At 32.8% G+C, this 25,178-nt stretch overlaps 1 protein-coding gene across 4 annotated transcripts in view; it reads left to right on the forward strand.

Moving 5' to 3' along the window:
• The window catches only part of LOC128220307 (thrombospondin-2-like), an 83,207-nt gene that overhangs the window by 42,446 nt on the left and 15,583 nt on the right, over positions 1–25,178 (forward strand). The window contains exon 1 of one of the 4 annotated variants that reach the window (XM_052928659.1): positions 13,592–13,669. The exons of 2 other annotated variants lie outside the window; for them this stretch is intronic. The gene's annotated coding sequence lies outside the window, so the exon portion shown is untranslated. Of the gene's footprint in view, positions 1–13,591; positions 13,670–20,120; positions 20,199–25,178 lie in introns of those variants that run through there. One more of the 4 variants, XM_052928658.1, reaches the window with a different exon arrangement.

Here is a 25,178-nt window from a genome sequence, read left to right on the forward strand (position 1 = left end):
TAACAGAAATGTATTCATCGAATATTTAAATGACGTTTTAAAGAAAGGTTACCATACAGTATTTCCATGATGTTTTACAAAAGTGTATCCACAGAGTACTGCCGTGACGTTTTACATAAGTATGTTTATCGAGGATTGCAATGAAGTTGTACCAAAATGTAATAAACGAAAATTGCAATGACATTTAACATGAATTTCATCGAGTATAGTATGACGGAAACATCTTGTGTTATAAATAAACTGCAACACATCCATTCAATATTGCATAACTTTTTAAAAGAATGTGTCAATCGAGTATTGCAATGACGACTTACAGAACTGTGGCCATGGAGTATAACAATGATGTTTTACAGAAATGTTCCGTCCATTATAATATGCAATTACGTTTATTGTGCAGGTCTGAATGTATTCTTTGTGTTATCTTTTCTTTGTGCCGTGGAATTAGAAAATAATGCATGGAATGCTACTAAACTATCCCGGTAACTCGATGTGATGTAAACTGTTATAACATTATTTCCATCTACATAACTGTTGACGTGTATTTCATATGGGAGTAAATTTACGAACGCAGTATTATTTTGGTATTAGTGGAAATGGTTTGATGTCAAGAGAAGGAATTTGGAAAGATAGGTTATTTTACGTCCGATTCCAGTTGAAGTGATAACAATAGCGTAAACGTCGATACTGTTTTTTCGCTCATCGATAAAGGTCAATATCACAATAAAACGAAACTTTGAGCATTGAATGGTCATACATTTATTTAACGCCAATTTACAAATAACGGCTTGTTCTTTAACAAGAATTCACTACACCCGCTATATCAACGGGACGCTTGATTACCGTCTCCATAGGGGCTGCTTTTTCTCGTTAATTAGAGTGGGAACTAATGCATAATTAAACGCTGGACAGCGCCTGGTGAAAGTGAATAATGTCATTACGGCGGTACGTCTAACGAGAACGGAGTAGTTAGTTTCGTTAAAAGGAACGTACGGGAAGCTGGCTTCCCTGAATTAACCGCCTTAATTATACTTTCTTGCGATTTTCTTGTAGTATTGTCGCGGCCGACACACAATTTTAACACTCACATTCAGTGAACATTTTAAAACTTCTGTAAACGCAACCCTTAAGTGATTCTTAAGCGTTTTTAATGTTTAGCTTTTCCACAAAATAGAAGTTTTTCAGTCATAGTTTTAAATATTTTTTAGTAATAAATCTAAACTGAAAAAAATCATTTTTTTCCGATAATATATATGGTTCGATCGCAGATTAAAAGACGACAGCATTTTTAAAATATTGTTTAAATTAAAATATTTAACTCACTTTTATGAATAAACACTTTAAGGAGACACAACTCACGTTTTGACAAACCATACTTTATTGTCATAAACTATTCATATTTGAACTTGCTACATCTTGCTCCGAACGTTGTTTTTGTAAAAGTAATTGATATCCACTCCAAATGAAGAGGTCGTAAGATATCGACAAAACAATTAAGAACTAGAAAGAAACTAAACTCGTCAAATGCAAGACACTTTAAGACAGTCATTTCTCCTAAATAGACAGCTTCATCCGTCTTCCAACTACAAGCCGACACTTGGTACCGCTATCACAGTCATTCAAGGGCTTAGTATTTTGTTTTCATTTCGGACTGAGAAGATTGATACATTTGATTCATTTGTGTATTTATGAAATATTGCATGGTTTAAATGAATCAAACGTATAAAAGCTGTTTTAATTTTTTCGAATCTTCTTGCCATTTCTTTACTCTTTTTTTCTGAACGTTGTTGTGAATTCTCTGCAATTGCAGGGTTAAGTATATACTTATTTGTGCTTTTGTAATACATGATAAATTACAATGCCGTTATTTTCAAGTAGAATAAACGTTTTTGTATGTGTGTTTTATTTGTCGTTTTATTCGTTGTTGATGTTTGTCAAATATCATTAAACAAATTTCGTTCGTAATAAAAACATAAGCGGTAATTATCTGCCTCAATTAATAATGTATTGGCGTTTTACGGAATAGAAGTGCAGACTTGTCAAATACTACATTAAATTGTTGAATTGCTCTCAAAAGCTTTCAAATTGTCTCTGAAAAAGCATCAAACAGATTCATGACGGACGAACCCATTCAGATTAAAGTCTAAATATGGTTTTGAAGTCATCTCTGCTTCACCAGTAGTGTCATCAACAAGCAGCTTCAATCAGAGTAAAACATGGTTGAGTATCTCTAATCTCGGAGAGACATAGCTGTGGTCGCTTTATGTCTTCTCAGATAATCCATGTGGGAGCCTGACTTAAACCTGTTGCATTGTTGTTTCGGTATTAATTTGTCCTTTACAGTTGTATGGGGTACAATATCGTGACAATCAAGTGTTACTCAATGTAGTACGTCGGTGATAAATTGCTGGAAACTATGATTTGACAAGTAAGGATCTCTGTACTATGTATATTTACATACATTTATCCCTTTGTTTTTGAATGTGTGCAGTAAATGCTGTTTGAAGGTGACAAAACCTTTATTTCAGTTATAATTGTAATCACCTGACTTATTAAGACAGTGTTGGTGCCATGCAAGGATGAAACAACAAATAGGTCATCTTTGGTCAATATGTAATGAGTGAATGCTGTATATTAAATTATTTTCAATTTTCCAGATGGTCATTTTTTTATTTTTTAATAAGTGACAAGGAATAGATACACGCCAATTGAATGTATCTAGTTTAATTGCGTGTTTCCGGCATAATATAATGTAGTGGTTTTATTGGTTATTGTTGTTGATATTTTGCATGTAAAATGCAACACTGAAAAGGCAATGTGGTATGAGGATTAATAAAGGACCATAGAAAATGATATTCACCGAAAAGCATTCTTTAAATGTTTTTATATATACTTTCAGTATTTTTACCCGAAAATGTTCCTGATTCTTAAAATATTGTCATAAGGGCCAAGCATATTAGTTTCGCAAAATGATTTGATTGACTTTAGTTCTATTCGCGGTCGTTTATTATATCATAGCATACAACGGGAATGGCTTCACGTACTGTTACGCGCGTGGGTTAGTTACAAAAATAACGTGTTTTCCCGGTGTATTTTGTTTTATTTGGTTTGTCGAATGACAACGTCTCCATCAGTTCGAGGGGTGAAAATATACAAAGTTTAACATGCATGTGATTTATTTGTGCTCATCAACAATGGTATATTAACAATTTACCGCCGACCATCTATATTTATACAATGGAATCTTCGAGGACAGGTCAACTACCCAGCACTTTAACGAAACCCTGTTTAAGGGCAATATATAAGAACGTAATAAACACGTAACGTGTTAAACAAAACGTCCCACAAAAAAGACATACTTCACACATGCATCAAAATATTGTTTTAAGTAAATGATGGGGGTATTTACCACACGACGATTACTCGTAAAGCGAATATAAATTAATTGCTAGCTTTTCACTCTTTTTTTATTTGGGGGGCAGGTTTTGACATGTTATTCTTTATTTTTATTGTTATTATACGACTGTTTCACCTTTGAGTCTGTGCTCATGCTCTCTCTTATTGCATAAATAACCATATAGATATTCGTCTATTCGAACCACAAACACAATCGTAACATTTAACATAGAAAGGTACTATATTCTAATTGAATAATGTAATTTATTTATTTAATAGCAATGTAGTTCCACAAAAGGATATAGTTATCTTGTCTTATAAAAGGTCTTTATTTGAATAGATTAGGAGTAGACATTTCGAGTAGTATAATGATGTATATATAATATACATAAGTCAAAGATTTCAAGAACAAAACGACGACCTGTCTAATCACGATAAGATAACTGGCGGTCAGTGATGGAATTTTCGGCCATAAGTACTAGTTAGTTGTCTCTAGTCTGACATATATGATGGAATGTATACCGAATAGTTTTCGCAAACAGCCTAGCTACTACACACTAACCGTGATCTTGTTATATGGGGCAAGGCTTCAGCTTTTAGAAAATCAAAGCGAGTTAAACAAGACATAAGTACTGGCTTTCCTGAGCAAACCGCTATGATTAAAACGTAACGCGTTTATAGGTAGGACTACGTATTTCAGTCATATTCAATGATAACGAGGATGAACATTCGATGATTTAGTAGAAGAGATGATTCAATTGTAGCTGTTTTGTTTAAAATAAAATAATAACACTATAAAAAATGAGTGCCCCTTCCAATAAAAATGTCTGTTGGCAAGGTCTGACCATTTGAATGAATCATGTGCGGAATATATTATGTGCCCATACATCTTCTTTTAAATGATGTCAGAATACAAAAACAAGACAGGCTTTGTCATTTTAAAGTTTATTGTGGAGGTATTTATATGAGCAAGAACTACCTAAATAATTTTTATCTGCATGTCTGGGCACTTTACTAAACGGTCAAACAGACGAAGGCTGTTAGTGATATAATACAAACTGTAGATAAATAACATTGCATTTTTTTATTTCTTTTTCGCAAATGAGCTGATTTCCTCAGAAAAAATGTCTATATGTTGTTGGCATTTATAAATACTTCAGTGAAAGTTAAGCACATAATTATGGTTTGTTGAATATAATTTGGATCTTTAACACGTTGCGTCGTTGATTTATTTCATCAACGTGTAAAAATAGCCAAGAGCATCTTAACCATACATAATTAATAATTGAAATACTAAATCACGGAACCCCTATTTTCATAGTCTCACGCACCATGAAATATGTATACAACAAGACAACTTAATGCCTTCATAAACATTCTGAGTATGCCTGAGGAACGTTGCCTAAAAGACAATTCGTCACTTCTGACAATCGGGATAAACGCAAATGGCACATGGCTGCTGTCAAGGGTATTCTTACATTTGGGATTGTAAATTTGCTAGAAGGCATTGGATAACAAATAACAAAATGCACGACGGGAGAATGTAATTCCATGCAATTTTATTCCATAACAAGAGTAAGTACTTATGTAAAATAAGCAATAAGTAAATTTCAATGACGTTTTACAGATTATCTACAAATTTGATAATTTTGAATGCTTTGTGACCCCAATATTGTTCAAGTGTTATTGTAAGGGGTTCCGTGTGGAAGGAAGGAATATGGAACAATAAAAACAAAATATGTACGGCACTTTACATCCAATTTCATTTAAAATACAATGAAAACATGCACTGCCATAAATGTATCATCTATATGTGTTCGGTCATCAATGTTACATATAAATATTGTCTTTGTTATCAGTAAAAAAAAAACCATTTAAAACCCCAAAGTTATATGTAAGGACCGGGCATCCGAATTGAAAACTACGGACAATGGAAATACAAAACGAAATTCTGAGTTGTACAACGGATACCTTAAATTGACGCCAAGATACTAAAAACGGCTTGTTCTTTAACAAGACTTCCCTGCACCGTTTTATAACCGGGACGCTTAATTACATACTCCGTAGGGGCTGCTATTTTCTCGTTAATTAGAGTGAGAACTAATGCATAATTAAACTCTGGAAAGCGCCTGGTGAAATTGAATAATGTCAATACGGCGGCCCTTCTCACGGAGTGGAGTAGTAAGTTTCATTTTAAGGAAAGTGTTGGAGGCTGGCGTTCTTGTGCTAACCGCTTTTATTGAAGCTTAACGTTTTAACAGGTAAAATAAACATCAACTTTGATGAACTAACGAATTGTACTGCCTTTTTTAACATACACCAAAACACCATCTAGCAAATAGTTATTCAAATGTCGAATGTTACCATATATGCTCAGTTGAAATGAAACTTAATGTTTACACTTTCTCTAGCCAGCGACATGAAAATTATAATTGTGTATATGCTTGGAATTTAATATCAGCGTCAGTGTATTGCTCGAATAAAAATCTTTTTTTTTAAATGCGGATAATTTTTTATGTCCACTACCTGGCGAAGATCATTAAAATGATTTTGACCAGAACTTCTCGTTAATGGAAATCTTCTTTCCATTGCATTACATGACGTTTCTTAAACAAATAATTGCTGTTATTTACCGGCAACTTCAGAACTAACGAACAGAATTACACTCAACATAAATGTCAATGGTGCTTACGTAGTTCGACATATATTGGAAATACTTTTTTGTCTAGTAGAAAAAAGTATGTAACTTAGACACCTCTCTAACGAATATGGACTTACACTGTCTACAACTGTATTTGTACTTTTACACAAAGATTTATTGCAGTTTCTCATTTATTGCTTTACATCGACGTTAATTGCAGACGAGTGATATCTCTTGCCTTTTATTATATGGGCCCGAGATTAATTCGTGTGTACTGTTGTTTTTGTGTGTGTTTTATTTGTCTGCTTCTCAAATGTCATTAAACTGTTGACATTTGTAATTCAAACACCACTATGTAAACTTACCATTGTCTGCCTCAAATAATTATGCGACATCTTCGAAAGGAAGAAAAGTTCACTATTATAGTGCACTTGGAAGATTGTCAGCTTTCTATATGTATAATAGGACTAATTACCGTTCTTTCTAAATTACACACCTGCAATGATTCCCGAAAACGCACTTGCTTTATTAATCTCGAAAACTCACTTGCTTTATTACTCCCGAAAGCGCACTTACTTAATTTCTCTCGAAAGCGCACTTACATTATTACTCTCGAAAGAGACACTTGCTTTATTACTCTCGAAAGCGCAATTACTTTATTACTCCCGAAAGCGCAATTACTTTATTACTCTCGAAAGCGCACTTACATTATTACTCTCGAAAACTCACTTGCTTTATTACTCTCGAAAACTCACTTGCTTTATTACTCTCGAAAGCGCACTTGCTTTATTACTCTCGAAAGCGCACTTACTTTATTACTCTCGAAAACTCACTTGCTTTATTACTCTCGAAAATTCACTTGCTTTATTACTCTCGAACGCGCACTTACTTTATTACTCTCGAAAACGCACTTGCTTTATTACTCTCGAAAACGCACTTGCTTTATTACTCTCGAAAGCGCACTTACTTTATTACTCTCGAAAGGGTGTTGCAAGAAAAAAACATTCATACAAACGATGACATTGATATAGAAAAGGAACTTACACGGTACCGGGAAAGAACGTATGCGTCGACTTAAGTGCTTAATTCACTTTCTATAATTTATGACGGTTCTCTTAAAGAGAACAAATAAAACAATTAAATAAAAAAAAGATATAAATTTAGATTCGATCCTTCTAGTAACAATCACAATGCGACCAATGTAAAAAAACTATTACGTATACAGTTATCTTTATATATGTGTATTAACATATTGATTTTTAAAGCCCATTTCGTTCAATAACATACCTATAACTAATCGCATCAATCCCGAACATATCTAGGTCAGCACAATGCGTCAACTGATGTGTATAAAAATTCTTTATACTCTAAATGTGACGAAAATTAAATTGTTTCACGCTGCGCCAAATGTTGGCTTAACGTAACGTGACATATTCTTAAAATTGTGAATTATCGTTATATAAATGGTATAAAGATTTAACAGGTGCTTATATGCAACCTGGGTTTTGTGATTCAATTGTTTAATATCATCGTAGCATATCAGCTATCATGATTTTATTGTCTTGTCAATTTCTTTCGATGTACATTTGTCTGCTTAGTGTCTTTCAATTAGTGTTTTTAAAAATACCAAATGTTAAATCATATTTTATACTTTGTATTATAAGATTCTTGTCATTGTGTACACGTTATCTATTTTAACATATTTAGCCATGTTGCAGATAGACACTCAATAATTTATATAGATGAAGGGCTTTATTTGGATATGTAAGTGGATGACTTAGCAGTTTTAAGCAGAATATTGGTGTGAATACAATACAGATTAGAAAAGGCTTCCAGAACGAAAGACAAGATCGAATTGCTGGTGGTCAGAATAGATAATGGTCGGTCATAAGTACTAGTAAATTGTCTCTGGCCTGACATATTTGATCCAGTCGTGATTGGATAACTGGCGGATAGTGATGGATACTGGTTGGTCATACGTATTAGTTAGCTGTCTCTAGCCTGAAATAACTGATGACATGTGAACCGTATGTATTTTCTAATACAATGGCAACCTCGGGAAAATCCCATCTGCCAAACACGTACCGTCATCTTGTTTGATGACGCATTGTGTAAACTTGGAAACTCTGAGACAATTAAAAGGTGTTATGTAAAATATCATTGCCTTCCTGTAAAAACCGCTATACGTATAAAGAGGTGGCAATACCTTTTTAATAATTCTTGATATGAATATTTGTACACTTATGTTTTAAATATTGGTCATAGAGACGAAGACAATAAGTGGTCGGTCATAAGTATTAGTAAGGGAATATAAGCAAGGGATTATAACTGTATTACAGTGCTTTATTCTCGAATATTTTTATTAAACAAAATATACAGCAATAATGTTAATTTGATGTTGGTATATATACATATATATACATATTTCAAAGTATGCTTAGCTTATAAGGATTGTTAAATAAACAACTTGAATCATTAACACTACGTTAGTTTATTTCATCGGACTGACCACAGAACATTTAAAAATACAAAATAAATAGCCTAAACATTAAATTTCAGGGCACCTATCCCCATAGTCTCACGCACAATGATATATGTATACAAGAGCACTGAATATCTTGATAAACATTTATAAATATTCTGACTAAGGCCACGTAACGTTAGCAAAAAGGTCAATTCGTCACGTGACATGACGGATTACATGACGGATGAATGTGATGCCCTTTACTTAATTTCTATAACATGAGTATCACGTTTTGTGTGTTTGGATGATGAACATTCGTTTTACTGAAATGTATCCATAAAATGCTTTAATGACGTTTTATAGCGATGTATCCAGCAAATATTACAATGGTGCTTTATAGAAACTTATCCATCGGGTATTGCAATGACATTTTTCAGAAATGTATCCATCGTGAATTGCAAATGCGCTTTACAGAAATTTATTCATTGAGTATTAAGATGAGGTTTTACAGAGATGTAAACGTCGATTATGACATTGCGTTTTAAAGATATATATCCGTCTAATATTGCAATGACGTCTACAGGAACTCATCCATCGAGCATTGCAGTGGCGTTTTAAATAAATATATACATCGAGTATAGCAATGACATTTTACAGAAATGTATCCATCAAGTTAGATATTACCATTTTACATAAATGCATCCATCGAATATTGCAAAAATGATAAACATGAAGATCTGAATATTTTTGAAAAGTTAAACACATGATCAAAAGGACAATATGATGGAAATCTCCTCGAAGTTATCTCAATAACATCACTATTGCAAACCATATCTTGTTATCAATTCTATAGCTCGTTGATTTCCGTCTTGGTCATTTTGTTCATCCCTAGGCATTGGGGAAACAAACAATGTTGCTTTTAAGATTTTGGATTTTAATACTTTTGCTTGGCATCGTACGATATGGTAAAGTGTGTTTTTTAAACTCTTTTTGGTGCAGTTTAATCACATATTCATTTGGTGGATGTATCGAATGAGCTTTCTCTTTAATTTGATATTATTCCAACAACTATAAACAATCATATGTATCAGGAGAAGCGCCTGAGGACGGAGGAATAATTTGATTTAAATGTTCAATATTCAAGTATGCTACTTTATAATGCCTGGTGACGCCAATATTACTTTAGTATCATAAGTAAGATAAACGTGTGGAAAGGGTGAGGGAAAGTATATGGAAGAATTATACTGATCGATATAGGCCATTGTTGGTCCGTTTTCAGTTCAAACAAATAATATTAAAATACATTGCATTGCAACAATGTTTAGTCCGTCAGCGATTTAAAATAATTTGCAATAGTCAGTCCCAAACTATACCAAAATTATATCTTGTCACAAACAATTTCAAACATTTATTGCATGAAGGCCTCCAGCCCATTTACACATATGCATACAATAAATTATAAACAACGATTTGTCTTGCTTTATCAGCATAAAACAAGTACATGGACAATTTCTTAATAATTTTAATAATAAATAGCAAAAGGAACTTATGAAGACTAGGACTAGTATAATATTTCGGTGGTATATAAACTTCTGGTATGGCCTTATACACTGGGCATTTGATTACAAAATGGTATTTATTCTCCGCAAGATTTTTACAAAATTATCAAAATCTTAAATCTCTAGCAGAATGTCTGCCTGATTCAATAGCCAGGTGGCGCGAAGAGCATCTAAAATTAGCTATACATCTTCGAAACTTGTTCACAGTAATACAGTTCACATATTTATTTACTCTTGAGCACGATTTTACATGCACATAAAATTTATTAAGTTTCATATTTTCTGCACAGTTATGATTCCATGTTTGAAGATGCTGATCCCTTATTCTAGTAACATACTCATTAAGAAAAACACATTCGTTTTCTACATTCTGGTCTTCCCAAATATACCAAAGTAATTTCTATACAAATTCATGCGTAAAATAGTAACCCAGTTTTCATAACCTAAACTATCATACAATTTCAAGAAATTATAACACATCTTAACATATCTATCAAGAGGAAGTTTTAAAATTTTAAACCAATATTTTAAACATCGTTTAGAAGCATTACTATGTAAAGGAAAACGACCTAGATCACCCCAAACCGCATCATTGCATGCTTTAAATGATATATTCAAAAACCTTTTACAAGCATACACGTTCACAATTTCAATAACATTCATTGGAGTCATGTCCCAAGGTTCACCAAGCTTGAACAATAAACATAACGGCCTTTTCACGATGAAACAAACTCGTAAATCGTATACCTTAAAATAACGCTAAGATACTAATAATGGCTTGTTCTTTAAAAAGACTTCCCTGTTCAGTTTCATCACCGCGACGCTTAATTACATACTCCGTAGTGTCTGTTTTTTCTCGTTTATTATAGTGGGAACTAATGCATAATTAAAGAGTGAATAATGTCATTACGGCGGTCCGTCTAAAGGGATTTGAATAGTTAGTTTCGTTTTAAGGAACATGCGGGAAGCTAGTCTTCCTTTGCAAAATGCTTTAATCAAAGCTTAACGCGTTGATAGGAACAAATGCCGCCGTCATCACACATTTTAAGTGACATACAAAAAAGGATACGCCTTGAACATAAATTTGGAAATACAAGCAAGTAATACAAATTTCGATAGCTTTCAATGATTTGAATACTTATTTATAATGCAGCTCTAGTTTAAATGAAGCTTTTAAAAGGAATTGTTTTTGTTTATGTCAGACCCTATTAAATGTAAAGAATTCCTCTGAATAATTTATAAAACAGTTCTGAAACAGGGAAAATCCAGTAGCAAAGGCAAAAGGAAAGATGGAGCAAAATAGTGTGTTTGCATTTTTAAAAGTAATGTTAAAAGGATCGCAATGTATATTTCATATTGTAATATACTGCACTATGGCCAGTTGATTTATTTCCGTCTTGGTTATTTGGTTTATCCCTAAAAACAACAATATTTCTTTTAAGATCTACGGATTTTATATTATTTTGTATTTGGCATCACACGATATGGTACAGTGAGGTTGTTTTGTTTTAAAATCAAGAATGATCTGAGACAAAATATACATGATTTTATTCGGTTGGTACAATTTAACAAACATATTGAATATGGCAGGAGATAGGTACCGTTGAAATGGGGAGAAAAAACAAACCTTTGATAAAGTTGGCATAGGTATCGGTCTCGATAAAAAAATGTGAAACTATTGTATAAAGTATACACTTATTTACATAATATTGTTAAGGCCATCTCTGACCGCTAGCGCCACTTATCAGTATCATGGGTGAAGTTACCAGTAGTCGCAAAGAATACATGTCAATTTCCGTTGCAATTACAACTAAAAACATCACATACATGTCAATCACTTTTTCAAACTTTGTTGTTTTGTTGCAGAAAGAGACTAAACTCGTGCCAGGTCGGGACACTTTAAGCTGACAGCTTAATCCGTCTTTTGGCTAGAATCCGACATTTGACGCCACTATTACTGTCTTTTCAGGACGTGGGCATTTTTATTAGGTAGGGCTGAGAAGATTGAATGGTTCAGTTACCATACATAGTCAGTTGAAATGAAACATTTATGTTTACGCTGTCTGTAGTTTGAGACGAATATATTATAGTTGTGCACTTGCTATGATTTTAATGGCAGCGTTCATGAGTTACTCATTAAAAAGGCGTTTTGTAAAATTGTTAATGAGATTTTTTTCTTTTCCCTACCGGGAAATCGTTACCATCATATTGCGATACCCCCTACCCCATTTGAATAAAAAGACAAATACATATTTCTTATTCATGGAAATCTTCTTCCCATCGTAATGCTTGTTGTTTTCTTATAAGTTATTTATCGGAACTGCAGATTCCATGAACAATTCATCTCAGCATACATGTCAATGTTGCTATTATGTCTTTATATTTAAGAAAGGACCTTACACTCATGTAGAAGAAATGATTCAATCTAAGACACCTCTATTTCCAGTATGCGATTATGATGTCTGTAAATTCATTTGTACGATGACGAAGGTTTATACGTTCAGTACTGACTTTTTTCTGGTATTTCATTATGTGAGCAGCCCGAGATTCTCGAACATTTTCATCGCAATTATAAACTCATTTCTCAATTTTCAACCTATATTCAAAGGTTTCACTTGAAAACAACATACATAAATATTTCAATACATTTAAATCATGCCCATAAATGATACGAGCAAAGTCGTAATTAGTAATAACGCGATTGTGTAAATGTCATTTGTCGGGCGAAGTTTGAAAAGACCGTAAGACAGCGTCGCTTTCAAAAGTGCGAATTTGCTTTGTAGCTGATGAATTTCACTATAGAATGTGTATTACGTCCTTGAATTGGAGCACCAAAATGTAGTAAAATCCACCAGAAAAGTGAGATTTGATGGGGATTCAGTATGCTAAATATACCCTTGTGCTCACTTGGATTTAGATTGCGATAGCTGTTTATAGATCCAAAGATCCAATATTTTGTGTCACAATATTTGTATAATCTGGTCCCCAGGAACATTGTTGTCAATCAATTGCTTGACATGATTTTTCCTGACGCTGTTTGGATTAAGCTCAGCCATTCGTTTCATATAGGAATTGAGTTTAATGACACCGACAGAATTTATTTCGAACTTTGATTGTGATGCTTAACGTTTTATGACAGCGCGTATAAATACATTTTTCTGTGACGCGGCTAGATAATTTGCGTAGTTATAACACTCGATTAAGTTATATAAGATAATATACTGCGTGGGGCTATATCACTCTTGTGCCGTAAGCTGTGTTATAAATGAAGTTATCAAGTTGTCGTTTTTATTCTTACATATTTCTAAATCGTCCTTGAAGATAATTTAATAAATTCATCACGCATCAACACAAAGAGAGTAAATTCCAATTATGGTTTGTTGCCAAAAGTGTCAGCAACAAAGGCATTCAATCAAAGTAAAAAGCAATTAAGTGTCTCTAATCGCTGTACAATATAGCGCTGTGTTCATTTTATGTCTCCTCCGATAATCGATGTAGGAGCCTGCATGAAAATTAGTGCAATGTTGTTTCGGCCTGTACTGTTGTTTTGTGTATCATGACAACCAAGTGTGATATTTCTGTGGGAAATTACTGGAAACTATGATATTACAAGTAAGGATCTCTGTCCTGTGTATATAGATATAAGGTAATCACTACTGTAGTAAATGATGTTTAAATGAATGAAACCTACCTTATGATTTCATAATAACTTGTAAGCATTTGACAAATTGAGATTTTGTTGGTTTTATACAAAAATGAAACAACGAATGGGTCATCGTTGGTTATGTTCTTTTACAGCGACTGCTTTATATTACTCTGTAATTGTTCTTTATTATTCCAGATGGTCAAATGCCTTGCTTTTCTTTAATTGCTTGTTTTTCTACAAATAGAGAGTTTTTATAGGTCATTCTGTGGATGAAAAGCGGCTAAGGAAAATACAGATTAATTTCATTTGTATGAGGATTGAAGATATGTTATTCTTACATAACGGACTAGTGTTTCCGGTCAAGTGACCAGTTTTGGAAAAACCAATCTTTCCCATCTAAGAACCACCATACTCATGTAAAAGGAATCACGTACAACAGCGCGCCATTTTAAAATCTTTTATTTCATAATTGTATGACATTGCAAATAAGCAAAACAAAACAAGTATATATTTACAGAGAAAATTGAAATTTTAACAGCACTCACATTCCCGAAAGTGATATTCAACGATATTAAAAATATTGTACTTAGAGACAAACATATTATTTTACAAACTTAAGTTTTATTCCAGGTCGTTAATTTTATCATATTGTACAACAGGAATATCTCAGCGTCCTGTTACACATGCGGTTTTGTTTGCAAAACAAATTCGGCGGTGTATTTTACTTTATATGGTTTGTCTCATGACAAGCTCTCGACCAATGCGGTAGAAATAAACTAATCATAACATATATGTGATTGTTTTGTGCTCTGTAACAATTGTATTTAAACAATTCTTACCCCCTCCCCCCGACCATCAATAATTATACAATGGAACCACCAAGTACAAGCCAACTAGCCAATATTATGAACAAGACCCTGTTTAAGGGCAAAATGTTAGGACCTAATTGTCACTTTATAAGAGTAACACAAGGGCACAAAATTAACACAAGACATAGTATGGTTACAAATAATTAAGGGGATATAAACCACACTCGACAAAAACACGTGCCAAGGAATGTTGTCATGTGAATATGTATAAAAGGAACTGATAACCCATATTTACAGCATATGCACCTGAAATGATGGTGCTATTGTTTAATTATAGAATGGTGTTGAACGAAATGCATAACGTATACACACAATGATAAGACTATTGAATGACATGATATACTAACAGAGTGTTGCGATTCATTTATTCAATATCAATGTTGTTCAACAATAGGATGGAATTATTTTGCTTTGATTGTCTTGTGAATTTCCTTCGTTGTAGATTTGTATACTAGGTTTCATGTTGTGTCGTTGAAAATATCAAATGTTAAAATATATGAAATATATAACTCCTTCAATTATGTCCTTTTTACATAATGTAAATAAAATAGTCCTGTATCAGCATAGATTCTCAATAAAATATAAAAATGAAGACCTTTTATTTGGATATTTCTGAGTAGACATTTGTACTTGTATACTGATATGAATTCAATATAAATATATATAAGTCGAAGATTTCCAGAAGAAAGTGCGACCTGTCCAGTCATGATTGGATAACTGGCGGGCAGTGATTGATAATGCCGGGTCATAAGTACTAGTTAGATGTCTCTGGCTTGACATATGTAAAGGAAAGTGATCAGAGTATATTTCACATGCAATGGTAACTTCGGGGAAATCCTTGCTGCCACAAACATACCGTCATCTTGTTTCAATGTTAAAAAATATAACTTTGATACCCTCGGACAATCAAAACAGATAAACATGCAAACATCCTTTTTAACGATTAAGTAGTTCAGATAAAAGCTGTGTTCAACGTGTTTTGTTTTAAACAAAATATTAACACTTTAGAAGATGAGTTCCACTTTCTTTTGATATGTACATTGTCAAAGTTGAATTTAAATGAGTTATGTGCAAATAAAAATGTCACAGTATACTATGCTATTGCAAGCTCTTTGTGGAGGCATTTACGACAAACAAAGACCTGCATTGTTGTATAATTTTGTTTAAAATAGATGTCATAATGACGAAGATAATAAGTGAAATAGGAAATAAATTGGTTGATAGAATAAGTTTGCTTTATTCGCAAATAAGATAAATCACGTGTATTTAATCACAGTACCTCTATTTACATGAACTCATACAAGACCACTGAAGGACTTCATAAAAAAACTGATTCTGCCCAAGGAACGTTTGCAGATAGACAATTTGTCACTTCTGACAAGTAAGATGAATGCAAAGATCGAATGGCTGTTGCCCGGGTTATTAAAACGTTGGATAATTGGACATTGGCTAGAAGGCAATGAATAAACTCGACTGAAATATGTACTTTAGTTTGTTTGAAGAACTTATATTCGTTTTACAGAAATGTATCCATCTGATATTGCAACAAAGATATATCCATCGAGGTTTGCAATGACGTTTTGCAAAATATATCCATCGAGTATTGCAATGTTTCAGCTAAGTATAATATTGCAACGGCGTTAAGCATAAAAGTCTGAATGCCTTCTTTGTTTAAACCTTTCTTGGTGCCGTAGAACTAAACATTGGTGGATACTTTTCTACTGTACATTCTCTGTAATTTGTTAATATTCAAATTGCTGTCAAGAATTTCCTTCTCAGTTTTATAACCGGGAGACTAAATTACCAAAACAATAATAGGAGCTTCTATTGTCTCGTTAATTTGAGGGGGGGGGACTGCATAATTAAGCTCTGGAAAGCGCCGGTTGAAAGCAAATAATGTCATTACGGCGGTCCGTCTTACGAGAATGAAGTAGTTAGTTTCGTTTCAAGGTACGTACGGGAAGCTGGCTTTTCTTGTCAAAATGCTTTATTTAAAGCTGGAAGCGTTAATAGGTCGAATAATCGCCGCCTTCACACATTTGAAGTGATATATATGACGAGCTCAAATGTATGTACATTTGATAGGTTTTAAAACCATTCGTTCACGAATATTATGTTGACAGCGAATTCTTTTAAACTTTGAATAAAAATTGAAATATTTTACTAACATTAATGAACACACTGCAAACAGCAAACAGCTAACTTAATTCAACAGAAATTATATATACACAAAGTCTTTTAAATTTCAATAACGTTTTTGACAATTTTCCGCAAAATAGAAAATGATCATAGTTTTGCAATATATATTATTTTAAGAGCTGAAATGTACAGGAAGATTTCACAGAAAGCTGTTATATATGTTTGACTCTATGAAACGTAAACAAGTCCCTTTGAAGAATTTCATAAAACAGTTTTGAAATAGAGCAAAACCGCAAGCAACGTTAAATGGATGGATGAAGCCAAAATGTGTTCTGGCAATTTTTAAAGCAGTGTTATAATTATAGGAAAGACACGTTGCAAATTTTAACATACATATTTATAACAAATCAGTTAAGACCGATCCGTATGGCATTCTAAATATTAATAGAAGACTTACGTGTATCTAGCAAATTTATTCCATTACGAAAACCAGCAACGTTGATAATGTGAACTTGATTGACTTTCAGACATTTTCTTCTTCTTTAATTTCACACTTTGAGTGTATCATCAAAACGATGGTTAAAACTGTGTTAATCTTTTATAGACTCCCGTTTCCAAAAGCTGTGAAAGCTTTATTTGAATACATTGTAAGTACGGAATTATAGTGACGATGTTTTGAATACACCTAATGATAAAGATTTCTTACAATCCGTAACAACGATATGATGGATATTATTAGTGTGTTGATAAAAAGTTATGTTGTCCTTAATACGATTGATTCAACTGGTAATTTTCGTTTTGCTATTTTTTTATATATGTTAAGGGGTTTGCAAGGTTGGGCGCTCGCAAAAAAAAATATCTATCACAGTGACCTCTTCTAGCTGCGTTTACTGAACGGTCCGTGGCAGTAACCCTAACATTAAATTTGTATCTGTAAACGGTTTATGTTGTCTTGTATGTGTATTCATTTTCGGTTTAAGTTTGGCTTTCAGGGAAGTTTTGTAGTTCAGTAAAATGGTCATAGTGACCACCGGTTCGTTTTCCGTATGTTACTTTGATCAAGTTTACTACATTGCTTAGCGAAATGCATACATTATACGTATCACACTAGCTACTATTACTTTTAAGTAACTTCGAACATATGTATCAGCAGATAACAAACTAGATCCAGTAGTTGAGTATTATAACTATATTTGTCCCTCATTCTTTGTCGTCAAACAATTCAATTAGCGTCTCCAAGTGGCCAACCAGGTTACTGGTAATTACATCGCTACTCTGAGCGTTATTTGGCAGCCGCAAAGTGCCCCTTGCATCTTTTCAATAAATTGACCCATTAAAAGAAAAAGCGTTGAGATTCAGTGCAAGGCCTGAACGACAGATATAAATTGGGTCCAGCAAAAATATGTACATTAATAGCTTCAACAACACTTGTTCCATGTGTCAAGCTATAAATGTGTTCAAATAGTTCAAACGCAATATCGGTAAAACTAAAATGTGGTATATTTGCCCTAGGATTCTGATAGAATTTAGACAGTACATAGTTTATTTTCTAACGCATGCACTATACGTATAAAATGCATTTTACAGTATCTACGTTAAAACATTTCTAACTTCTACTAGCTTTATATAAATAAAAGTTTCCGAATAAGATGTATCAATCAAACTCCTTTAGAATTCAAAATTAAGATACATAAATTAAAGTTAATGGTTTTATTTTATACTGGCATTTTTTAGGACACAAATAACGTTTGAACCTTTTACATAAGTTACAAACTGTTCATATACGAATTAACTGTAACACACCCAGATCTTTTTTCTGTATAAATAATTGCAAACTAATTTGAGAGACGATATTACAAGATATTGACAAAACAATTCAAGCTTTGGAAAGAAACTATACTCATCTCAGTACGGGACACTTTCAGTCATTCAATCCTCCTCAGCAGACAGCTTCATCTGTCTTTCAATTAGCGGCCGACATTTGACGCCGCTATTACAGCCTTTCTTGTGGCGTAGGTATTTATTTTGTTTGGTTTGTGGGTATTTCTCCTTTTTATTTAAAAAGATGTATACTTATGTTATTCAATTGAACATTTATCATACATGTCTTGTTAAAAGGAATCTTGTCGCGTTTTGTATCTCTTTAATTGGTGTTCTAGTTCAGAATTTTGCTTACATATCAGGATATTGTGCATGTCCCTGCATGTTAAATATATCCATTTATTTGTATCTTTTACATACTACACTAAACATAATCTCAAATGGAAGCATATACATAAAATGATAAAACGCAATCATTCTTGTTACAGTTTATAAATACACAACATTTATTTCTGTAAATTTGAGAGAGAAATCATGCGTATGGAGAGAGGCTCGAACCAATGACCGCCGGTTGATCAGTAAGGTACGCTACTAAGTGCGCCAACTTGTCAATTTTGTTGTAAACTGCAATGCTTAGACTCTACCTTGATCATCAGTATATAGAAAAGCAAATGTAGCCGAGTTTTGGCATTTTTACAACAACGAAAATACAAGCAAATTCTGATTTCCGCAGAACCTTTATACCACAAATTACGTTTATCTGTCCTTTTTGTTGATTATTAACCTGAAGGATAGCTTCTCTAGTGCCATTTAAGAAATTATTATGGTTATTGTGTTGTTGACCTAAATTTCTTTTAATGGACATATTTTGAAATCAACTTTTAACAACTGCATTTGTGTCCTGATAAGTGCTGTTATTCTTCTGCAACTGTAGACTTCCTGACAAAGCACTCCCAGTATGCATGTTAATGGCGTTTTCGGAATTATAGAAGTAATTTCTTAGTAAAAGAAACATTTGAATTTGTCAAGCTTGCATATACAATGTCTGCGAAGTCTTGTATTTCAGTAATTTAACTTAATCCTTCATTCTGTGATCATATGTGGTGACAAAATGTTGTTGTTGTTATTTTGTTTTGCGTTATGTAGTATTTTTATACACTTAACACTAGCCAGCTGGCTGCTATGTCAACACAACTAAAAACCTCGTAAATGTAAACAGTTTTGCAACAATCCATAATGCGACAGCTTTAAACTGTAGCCAAGTGCCCCCAGTATAAGATATGACATTAAGATTCTGGTTTGTTTTGAAATACTCGACAAATCGCATTCGAAGATTATCAAACAGAGCCCATACAAACGCTGCTGTATCTTTGGTTTTGATGTCAGCTCTTTATAACTTTGACTGTCCTCAGCCAGCGGCTTCAATCAAAGTAGAAAATGTTCAGTGGTTCTAGCCTCTGTTCATTATTACAAAAACTGCCGTTTATAGCTATCGCCGTTTTATGTCTTCTCCAATAATCAATATAGGAAGCAGAGTAAAACTTGTTGCTTTGTTGCTCCAGTATCAATTTGTCTGTTACCGCTGTGAGAGATGCAATATCATGACAGTCAAGTGATATATAAAATGGGATTTCAGTGAAAATAGCTAGAAAGTATGAACTTACAAGTAAGTCTCTTTGTCCTTATGCAACAAATTGTTTGTTTTATCGTTCCCTTTTTGTGTTTTTTGTTTGTTTACTTATCATGTTGTTTAAAGATGAAGATAACTATGATGTGCTTGTCCACACGTTCGTCTGTAGATATCATTGGCGTCTGGAGTAATTATAAAACGAAATAAGCATTTTATTTTTTTACTGTAATTTGTTTAAAAAAGGTCTTAGTATAAAACTTTTGAAGTTCTAACCATTAAAAAATGTATATCTTGCACCATAACTATATAAATAGTTGATGAAATGATAATAATGTAAACAAATATTCAAAGAGCTGACCTCATTTTCCTTTTGAACATATATGATGTGTTTACAATATATCTAAATCTATTAAGCTCTGTACAATGTACAAAACATGCATTGTGGAGGGGTTTGTACACTTGAGCATATGAAAATTATATAATTGGTAAATGGCTTCGTCATTTAAGTCCCAATGTTCTCCGACTAAATGTGCTTACAAGGATTGCATTGTTGCGGTGGAATAAGAAAATTGATGAGAAAAAAGATAGTTACCGTGGGTTGTTGACGCTTGTTTGTCGTTTGTGTGGTCTAAATAATCGGGGAATGGTCAACATTTCCGAAACGGTGTATACACATTACAATGACACATTTGTCTTAAAATATTTCGTACCATTGTCTGATTTGTTATTATATGTTCCAACAAGGAACCGAGCATAAAGAGCATTTCGCTATAAAAGACTCAACCACCTACCGAAATGCAGATTTAATGCACAATTTGGCAGAAAACTGAACTCTGAATGCTGGCAATAAGTTTTAGTAGCTTATTACTGATATGGACATATATTTTTGGCGTGGCGCCAATAATCTGATGGCGTGGTGCTTTTTGTTATACCATTTCAATTAGATTTGTATCTAGTATATGTAGGAAATGTTACAATCATGTTTATGGAAGTCAATCATAACACACTGCTATACCGATAGTTCATACCTTCTTCCATATATAGGTTGCTCTTACTTAGGAATAAATTGTGTGATTGGTTTTATTATGGGTATAAACGCAATTGGGCTGGTGAAAGTTTGGGGAGTATTATAAGATTTTCATCTCCTCGATTATGACACCACTCACGCAATTCATTACTTATATTTATTACATTAGTTTTTGACTGTTCTCCAGAATTGCTTAAAAACTAATTTCATTTAAGAAACCGAACAGTAATTCTCTCTCACCAATTCTGGAAATAGGGCAAACAAACCTCTTTACATATTTTATTCATACGTCAAATATATAGTCCCAAATTTAAATCACCTTTTAAAATACAAACGGAAAGTCTAATGACTTCAATACATTTCAAAAACGTATAATTAACACATATCAACATGTTGATTAAAGAGTTTTATGGCCAGCTGACACTAAACAACCAATTAAAAGATAAACAATTTTCAATGTCATCTTCATCCGAACATACCCGAAGATGTTTCGTTCATCAGAAAGTATTTCCTATTGCCGAAAGGTCGTTCATTTATGAAATGAAAGTTGAGGTGTGAATATGAACGTAATTTCAACGTATATAAATTAACAAATGTGTTTGTAACTGGTATGTTAATTGTTATGCGTTGTCCTTAGGGCCTTAATAATGGGATTGTGTTTTGACCTGAAATATAACGGTATGCAACATAAAGCTTTTAACTACCCTTTGTCATACCTGCTGCCAGTGATTTAATGTTAACATCAACTCTTCCCTTTGATACATCTGTATCCGCTGATTTAATGTTAACATCTACTTTTCCATTTGACAAAGCTATTGCCGATGATGTAATGTTAACATCTACTTTTCCTTGTGACATATCTGTATCCGATGCTTTCATGTTAACATCTACCTATCCCTTTGACAAAGCTATTGCCGATGATGTAATGTTAACATCTTCCTTTCCTTGTGACATATTTGTATCTCTTTCTTTTTGACATACCTCATGTCAGTGATTTAATGTACACATGTACATTTCATTTTAACATATATGTATCCGATTATTTAATGTTAAATCTGCGTTTCCTTTTCACGTACATTTCGCCGGTGATTCATTAATAATGTATATATTTTAATCATATTAAATCTCCGATATTGGCAAAACACTTCATACATAAGTAGACTTCATATATCAGTAAGTATGTAAAAAGTCTACAAATAATAAAGAATTATCAAACAAATGATAATATAAGATATTAAAGATAAATCAAATGAAGAGAAAAAAACAACAAAATTATCATCATTGCGGGTCCCTTTTAGTTATTCGAACCTGCTTGGCAGAGAGAATCATCTGTCTTTTAAAAAGAAGCCGTTATTTGACGCCGCCATTCGGCCTTGGTGTGACTTGGGTATTTATTCGTTTGATCTTGGTGAATTTGTTTCTATTGTAAAGTAATTTGTGAAAATGTTCAACACACTTAATTTAAATGAAATATAGATATCGGATTTTGAAACTGCCTGTAGAATATGGACTCATGTAAGTTTAATGTTGTGGAAAGTGTTCTTAAAGGTGGTGGGAAAAGGGGCGATCAATCTTAATAACTGGTCTTTACACATGATATCCTATGTATACTGAAGCATAAATGTGAAATAGGAAATAAAGGTATATCATGAAAGAAATGTATATTGTTCGAAAATGCCACAGATCAATGGTAAAGCAAGATTTGTCAAGAATGTCGTTTTTTTTTTCAAACCTCTTTAAAATGCATTCATAAGATATCTATACATGCAATACGCACTTAAAATGCTACACGATTTGTTCATAGATGTGCAATAATCGAAGGATATTTTAATAGTATTAATGTTTAGGTAAAGAAGCATAGTCGACTGGTTTGAGTTTAATGTAACCTTAGTTTTATATGAAAATGCGTTGGAGTGGTACACAACTCATGTACTGTTGTTATTCATTTTTCTTTTTTCATGTTTTTACATTTAAGTTAATTCATATATATTTCAGACTTTGTACCTGTAGCTATTGCTCTTTTATCCTCAGAAAACAATTATATTGTATATTAATGCATCTTTTATTAATAACATCAATTAACACATTCATGTAGACGGATTATGATGTAATATAAAACCAAATTTATAGAATAAACGTAAATGGCAAATTTTCAACTTAAAACAGCAATTTCTTTTACCGGCTAATGCCTGTTAGCTTTAAGGCAGGGCTAATGACAAGGTTACTGATGTATTTCGGCATCACTTAAAGTGGTCAGTGAAATCATTAATTATGTGTTAAATGTAGGAGTGAATAGTGAAATTCATATCGTCTACTGTCAACCTATCCAAAATGTTCTGAAATGTATGTTACAAAAATGTTTTTAGGGTCAGCATACTTTTAAATTAGTTATAAAATTACGATTTTCGGATACGCTATTCAGTAAGTCATTTGAATCTCTCAATTACTATAGTATATTTACTTATTTCAATTAGATACAAAGACAAAGACTTTTTAAACTATTTTGACATTTTCTCATTTTGACATGTGTTACGCCTTTGAAGAATGCCACTGAAATAATATTTTGATTAAAAAATTAGCCAGGATTCCAATGTATAAATATTCTACACCAAAAAAAGCATTTTTGTAAAACTCATTGTTTTGAGCAATTATTTATGTACAATTTTGCTTAAGAAAAACATTTGATGTAATATTGTAAAAGGTGTCGTGATTTGAATTGTGATTCGACGTGTTTTTCTTGATATTGGGGCCATGTTTTCATTCTCTCACTTATTTCATTTAAGAATTGTTTTTGCTGAGTGTTTTTAGATGTTAATATTGTTATTCGACATTTGCCAGACTGTGTCCTGAATTTTCTTTCATAGAAATCGTTTGAAATTTTTTATTGACAGTCCATTAAGCAATTTAATTCTACCATTACTTTGGAAAACAACTTAATTTGTATTCTTGAATATGGGTTTTGTGATGCAAGTCTAGTCTTAGAATTGTTATTCCTCTCTTGAAATTGCAGATTTGAAGACAAATTACTCTAGCATGCATCTTCGACAATTGTTTATGATGCTTTCGTTACACTTTATTACATGAAATTTATTCCCTAGTTACAACAATTTTAAACTTAGACATCTGTTGTTATTCCCAACAATATATTACACTGTCTGCTTATGTCGGTATATTGATAGATTTGTATTTATGTAATACGTCCATCACTGTTAAAAACATAATTCCAATAACGCATTGTAATATTAACAGTGTAACTTTAGTATTAGCTACCCTGGTTCCTTCAATGTTCGGTCAACATTTCCGAAATAATGTATGCTCATTGCAATGACTCGTTCCCTTGGTTCGTGTTTTGTTTTCTTTATTGCTATTTTACCACATGGAATGGAGTATGTTTGTAACTGTCTGTCTGCATAAGTTTAAAATCACAGTTATTTTCAATTTATCGAGTGTATTTTAGGTTTTATTAATGTGCCCTTCAACCGGGTCTGGTCTCTGTAATACGCATTGTCTTATTAATTTTTAAACGAATACTGCTGACAAAGTATTTCGACGCTGATGCCTGATATGGTCATCCGTTTTCTGCGCCAAAATTAATATGGTGAGGCACCGTTATTCCATTTCGATTAAGTTTGTATCTGGTGTGTGTAAGAAATTAAATAATATTTATCTTGAAATTATTAACTCGAAGATACGAGGATATTGTGCTTTAACACAAACAACACACATTATTGTATAAATCGAAGTTATAAAAAAGATATACAATACAAATAAGACACATATTAGATTAATATAGTGTATGTTACCTACGTGTATGCGAGTATTTTGTATAACAACTGTCATAACTTCAAAGAAATTTCGTCCGTTACAAAAAAGCCTTTAGTTTTGATATTCGAATACTAGTGCGTACAGTTCAAACTTAACTCGATTCCTAATTTCTTGCAGATTTAAAATACTGCTCCTAAGAAAGAACTTATTTGTGAATATCGTCT

Source organism: Mya arenaria, chromosome 15, assembly GCF_026914265.1.
Source record: "Mya arenaria isolate MELC-2E11 chromosome 15, ASM2691426v1".
NCBI classification, from domain to species: Eukaryota; Metazoa; Mollusca; class Bivalvia; order Myida; family Myidae; genus Mya; species Mya arenaria.